This window comes from Carya illinoinensis, chromosome 6, assembly GCF_018687715.1.
Source record: "Carya illinoinensis cultivar Pawnee chromosome 6, C.illinoinensisPawnee_v1, whole genome shotgun sequence".
Taxonomy (NCBI): domain Eukaryota; kingdom Viridiplantae; phylum Streptophyta; class Magnoliopsida; order Fagales; family Juglandaceae; genus Carya; species Carya illinoinensis.
This window is the reverse complement of record NC_056757.1, coordinates 23,565,036-23,572,000: the sequence shown is the minus strand read 5'-3', so window position 1 is coordinate 23,572,000 and position 6,965 is coordinate 23,565,036. Positions and strand designations below refer to the sequence as shown.

General features: G+C 32.8%; 1 long non-coding RNA gene across 1 annotated transcript; it reads right to left on the bottom strand.

The window, feature by feature from the left end:
• Positions 1–599: 599 nt before the first annotated feature.
• LOC122312499 lies at positions 600–4,247 on the bottom strand. The gene is made up of 3 exons (XR_006243198.1): positions 4,111–4,247; positions 875–1,094; positions 600–787 (listed from the first exon to the last, which is right to left on the bottom strand). It is a non-coding gene; the product is annotated as an uncharacterized LOC122312499 (long non-coding RNA).
• Between the last annotated feature and the right edge of the window lie 2,718 nt (positions 4,248–6,965).

The window sequence follows — 6,965 nt, the reverse complement described above, 5'->3', positions numbered from 1 at the left end:
CTTCATCTTTCTCTTCCTCTTCATTCTCATTTTGATTTTGTTCTGAAGCCTGAATATAAATTCAAATTAGGGTCAAAAAATTCCAAAATAGGGTTAACTGATATCAACTAAACATATGTGGGGTGCTCACCTGTGCATGCACGAATGTGTTTACTAAGTTCCGCAATTCAGTTAATTCGTTCCGTATTTTATCAAACTCTTCTTTCGATATACCATCTTCTTGGTTTGAAGTTGGTAGTGAATGTTGAGAAGTTTGCCTTGTAGGAGTTGGCCCAAACCCCAAACCGCGCACACGTCCAGGCCATTCTAGGCCCATAACTTTCGAATAAACATTATCTGATTTCCAAGTCATGGTTCCTCCAGACCCCATTTTTATAGGATTTGTGTCCTGTGTTAAAAGTTCCTCCATCTCAACCTGTAATAGACAATTAAAAATACACATTATTCTCCATCTTATAAATCCATTAAAATTAAAAAGTAATAAATTTGAAAATAAACATACCACTTTCTTTCTCGTTTCATCATTGTAGTGTGTGCCATCCTTTTTCTTATGGGTCTTGACAAACAACTGGGCTCGACTTGGCAATGCCCCAGTTGATTTTTTCTGCTTCCAATATTTTAGATTAAACACATATATCGAAAACAAAGAACTAACAAATATTCAACAATAAATAAATATTAATTAAATAAATACCACATCATGGGCATATCTTGCTAAACTTTTCGATCCTCCGCTGTGAACAATCACCCGCTTCGTACGACACTCTTTCTTTTTATTACATTTTGACTACAATATCACAAAGATTATGAGAATTATGGAAATAACTAGCTGGTTGACTTTATAAATATATAACAAAAATGTGCGCACTGTTACCATATATTCTGGATCAAACCAAAGATTGGCCAACTCTGCCAGTTTTTAAGTCCACCATATCGGGACTTGCCCTTGCCACAACTTGTGCTGCAGATGTGTCATTTTCATTAAGTAACTTTTTTTTCAACTCATGCTTGTACTCTTTCCATTTCTTCCCCAAGTCCTTTAGTATCCATTTTTTGAATACATCCAATTTGTCATCAGGAACTTTAAACTTGCCCTACAGTCAAAATAAATTTACAAAAGTGTGTGAGTAGCTTTCTAAAAACAAATTTCAAAATATACCTATTAATTATTAATAATGTTTTAATATGATGTTATAAAAAATCATACATTTATAAGACCCCACGCTTCCTCCTTCACGGTATTAGGCACTGATCTCCAATCTTTGTAAATTATTGGAACCAACTTATTACTTCTCGCTATTAGCTACCAAATCTTTGTAAAAATGTGCGCACTGTTACCATGAGTGTTCTTTAACACTAGTCGACCCCACAACTCTTTTTCTTTTACGATCTGTTCTATCATTGCAATTTAAATCATCTAATTGTTCCAAGATTTCATCAGGTGTTGGCATAGTAGGAGAAGGATCAATTTCTCGTGTACCATCAAATGTCTTTGCCATCATTCTCCACCTATGATTACTTGGTAAGAATCGTCTATGCCCCATATAGGAAAACTTTTTTCCATATTTCAGCCATCTAGATCGTGTCTTACCCATACAAATAGGACATGCTAAACGACCTTTGGTACTCCACCCAGAAAAATCACCATACGCAGGAAAATTATTTATCGTCCACGTTAAAGCTACGCGCATTGTAAAGATCTCTCTAGAGCAAATATCATAGGTTGGTGCTCCAACCTCCCATAATTCCTTTAATTCTGATATCAGAGGCTCTAAGTATACATCTATATTCATTGAAGGTGATGATGGTCCCGGTATAATCAACGATAGCATGAAACTTGATCGTTTCATGCACATCCAAGGAGGTAAATTGTAAGGTACCAACATAACCGGCCAAGTACTATAAGAAATACTCATGTTCCCAAAAGGATTAAAGCCATCTGCAGATAAACCAAGCCTAACATTGCGGGGGTCAGAGGTAAAATCATCATGTTGTGCATCAAACGTTTTCCAGGCCATTCCATCTGCTGGATGCCTTAATAACCCATCATTTGTGCGGCCTATAGCATGCCATTTCATTTGTGCAGAAGTCTTCGATGACATAAAAAGCCTTTGCAACCTTGTTTTCAACGGAAACCACCTTAATATTTTTGCTGGACTTCTTTTACCTTTTTTAGACATATCATCCATAGACTCTTTTTGCTTCCACTTTGACGCTCCGCATACCACACATGTTTCCACATTCTCATTGTCCTTCCAAAATAACATACAACCATTTGGACATACTAAGATCTTCTCGTATCCAAGTCCAGATTCTCGTGTGCGCGCTGATAGAGTGCCAATCATCCTATTTTTTATTTTGTTGCTTTTTTATTTTTTCTCTCTGAGCATATATTAGTTTTCTCTATTATGTATTAAATAACAAATGGAGATAACACAGCGTCATATATCAAGTAATTATTTAAAAAAAAAAAAGAACCATTATTATCCTTTGATTTTTTTTATTATTTTTTTTAAAAAAAAAAAGAATCAACCATTATTATTTTTATTAGAACCATTATAATTTTTATTGATCGTTTCGCCCCCATAGTAATTTTTTATTGATCATTCCTTGATTTTTTCCCATAGTTTTCCTTTGTTTCTAGGTTATCCCTTACAAGTAATTAGACTACTAAAAATTCAAACACCCAAAAATACAACACAAAAATCCAACACAAAAATCCATACTAATGCATAGATGGGGTATTGCACATCCTGAATATTAGCTTCCACCCAATCAAAAACATTCTAAATATTGCATTTTCTCCGTAAATTGAGTATTGCACATCCTGAATGTCAGGGAGACCATTACCTACATATTAGCTCGGTGTATTGGTTCAAAATTTCTAATATATATATATATATACACACACACACACAGAGTTAATATTTACTAAACTAAAAGAACTAGTAATATATATGCATAGTTTTCTTTTACGTACAACATACTTTACGGAGAAACGGCCTCTACGTTGAAGAATACTTTACCTACATATTATCTCGGTGTATTGGTTCAAAATTTCTAATATATATACACACACACACACACACAGAGTTAATATATACTAAACTAAAAGAACTAGTAATATATATGCATAGTTTTTTTTTACGTACAGCATACTTTACAGAGAAACGGCCTCTACGTTGAAGCACCATTACCTACATATTATCTCGGTGTATTGGTTCAAAATTTCTAATATATATATACACACACACACACAGAGTTAATATTTACTAAACTAAAAGAACTAGTAATATATATGCATAGTTTTCTTTTACGTACAACATACTTTACGGAGAAACTGCCTAAAGAAACGGCCTCTATGTTGAAGCATACACCACAACCATACTTTACGTATAGCATTGGCCAACGGCCTCTACGTTGAATGTCCATTACCAAACAGAGAGAGAGAGGGTGAGAATTGCTATTAAACCAATTTGTCACAAGAAAGAAATCTGTTTTTACAAGAACGTCAGGAGCACTCAATTGATAGAAAAAGTAAGCCCAATCTTTAAGAAATTACTCTTTTTACCAATATTTTATAGGGAAAATATATGCATACTAATATATTACACGGTTCAATGCATATTTAGTTATCATGTATTATGCACAAAAATCTTCAGCATGAACCCAAAAACACTTGGATCTTTTTTTTTTTTTTTGAGATAAAAATATATAAAAGGTAAAAGTAGCAATTTGAAGTAGGAAAGGGATCACCTCCAAGTTTCAGTCAGCTGAAGAGAGAGCCGACGCAAAACGATGTCCAAATCACCCCTTTTGGCTGCTAAAACACTTTGAACATGCTATCTATACCCAAGTGTCTTAACAATATCCCTTGTCATCACATGAACATGATAACTAACATGATTCTTGTTCGTTCAAGCAAATCTATTAGAACTACAGCAAAGCAGAGATGGAGAGAAACGACCTCTACGTTGAAGCATACACCACAACCATACTTTACGTACAGCATTGGCCAACGGCCTCTACGTTGAATGTCCATTACCAAACGGAGAGAGAGAGAGATAAACCGATAAAGAGAAACAAATGGAAAGATATGATGAAGCTTACCGTGCTTGGCAAAAAGGAAGGGTTGTGCTATGGTTTTGCGTGGCTGTGGAAGGAGGAAGGATTGTTCTGCAACTCAAACTTGTGCAACCGTGGGGACTTGTGTGTAGAGGTATATTGCGCCGGCTTGAGGTTTCTTCCGTAGTATATGTAGGAACCAAAATATTAAAACCCTAGGGATGAAAGAGATATAAGCGTGCATGGAGTCTATGGGGTTGTGTGTGAACTTGTGCAACCGTGAAAATAAAGTGATGAAAACAAATAAATAGATAGGTTCTAATATCTTGAATTTTGGACCTCAATTCAAACTCAAAAATAATAATCCAACTTATTTAAAGATTATCTCAAGTATAAAAAGATTTTTAAAGTACTAATTATCAAACCCAAGGTTTTATCATAAACTACATTAATAAAAATTGTAGATATATAAAATTTGTTAAAAACTTGAAGTTGAATTCAAGTTAATTCAAAATACAACTCTAATAAATTTATAATTTTTTAAATGTATAAATTTTAATTTATAATTTAAATTATATTATAATTTGGGTCTAAAAAATACCAAGACATTGGGTTGAGCGGAGGGCGCGTGGGGCGGGGTTGAATATATTAGTTTATATAAAATTTGTTAAAAACTTCAAGTTGAATTCAAGTTAATCCTATAATACAACTCTAATAAGTTTATATTTTTTTAAATGTATAAATTTTAATTTATCATTTTAATTATATTATAATTTGGGTCTAAAAAAGTTTTAGACATTGGGTTGAGCAGGGGGCGCGCGGGGCGGGGTTGAATATATTAGTTTATATAAAATTTGTTAAAAACTTGAAATTGAATTCAAGTTAATTCAAAATACAACTCTAATAAGTTCATATTTTTTTAAATGTATAAATTTTAATTTATAATTTTATTTATATTATAATTTGGGTCTAAAAAATTATAAGGCATTGGGTTGAGCGCGGGGCGTGCAGGACAGGGTTGAATATATTAGTTTATATAAAATTTGTTAAAAACTTGAAGTTGAATTCAAGTTAATCCTATAATACAACTCTAATAAGTTTATATTTTTTTAAATGTATAAATTTTAATTTATAATTTTATTTATATTATAATTTGGGTCTAAAAAAGTTTTAGACATTGGGTTGAGCGGGGGGGGGGGGGGGGGCACACGGGGCGGGGTTGAATATATTAGTTTATATAAAATTTGTTAAAAACTTGAAGTTGAATTCAAGTTAATTCAAAATACAACTCTAATAAGTTTATATTTTTTTAAATGTATAAATTTTAATTTATAATTTTATTTATATTATAATTTGGGTCTAAAAAATACCAAGACATTGGGTTAAGCGTGGGGCACGCGGGGCGGGGTTGAATATAGATATATATAATTTGTTAAAAACTTGAAGTTGAATTCAAGTTAATTCAAAATATAACTCTAATAAATTTATAATTTTTTAAATGTATAAATTTTAATTTATAATTTAAATTATATTATAATTTGGGTCTAAAAAATTTTTAGACATTAGGTTGAGTAGGGGGTGCGCGGGGCGGGTTGAATATATTAATTTATATAAAATCTGTTAAAAACTTGAAGTTGAATTCAAGTTAATTCAAAATACAACTCTAATAAGTTTATATTTTTTTAAATGTATAAATTTTAATTTATAATTTTAATTATATTATAATTTGGGTCTAAAAAATTATAAGACATTGGATTGAGTGCGGGGCGCGCGGGGCAGGGTTGAGTATAGATATATAAAATTTGTTAAAAACTTGAAGTTGAATTCAAGTTAATCCTATAATACAACTCTAATAAGTTTATATTTTTTTTAATGTATAAATTTTAATTTATAATTTAAATTATATTATAATTTGGGTTGAGCGGGGGGCGCACGAGGTGGGGTGTGGTTTCAACCCCAGTACCCCCCGGTAGCAGAGAGGGGATCATGCCCCCGCCCCGCACCATGCGGGTAGCACCCCTAGTATAAAGTCACTTTACAATTCGCTAATGCGTGCGTTAGACCCCCTCAATTAATAGGCTCAGCAAATCTATGGATATAGAATGTCATTATGGGCAAAGCATGTCGGGGCAATCGAAGAATGTTTCAAGCAACCAAAGAGCCTTGATTAATGTGTGAGATAGGTACGGTCCATGAGCAAGCGCAACTGGAGACAATATGCAGCTAATGAGGTAACAGAAATGAAGGGCCACCTGTTAAAGTAACCACTTGAAGTTGATCGAACGGGCAAGGTGAAACCTCTTCCTGGCTCTGAGACATTCCCCGACTTGGGCAGGACTATTACAGGGACATTTACAGCTATTTAAGAAAATTTGACCATATGATCAACTTAATGATACTCATGCCAGATGGCTAACAACTCCTCGAGTGAGGAGTTTATATGTTTGACATTAACTTGAATTCCATAGGCTATTTGCTTAATGTTTGGAAGGAAAAACATAACTTTTACTTGATCGTCAAACTTTGTTTGAGCACCTTGTTTTTTCTTTCTCCTAGTCCTTGCTCTTCTTATTAAAAAAACAAAAACGTTTGTATGTCAAATGCAAAGCCTCATAAATTTATAATTAATTAATAATCATAACTTAATTATTACAAGCTCTTAAATAATATTCTCCAAAATGTAATAATGTTTATGAATTCATTAGTATTAATAAAACTAGAAAGGCGCGCATGCATGAGTTGAGAAAACCACAAACACATTACCAAAACTACGTACAAGATTTTTATAATTGAAATGAAGAAAATTATAATTACATGGAAGAACAGAAATAAAGCTCTGATATAAATGCTAATGCTTTCGATTAAAGTATAGGAATTATAGTTACAACATTATACACATT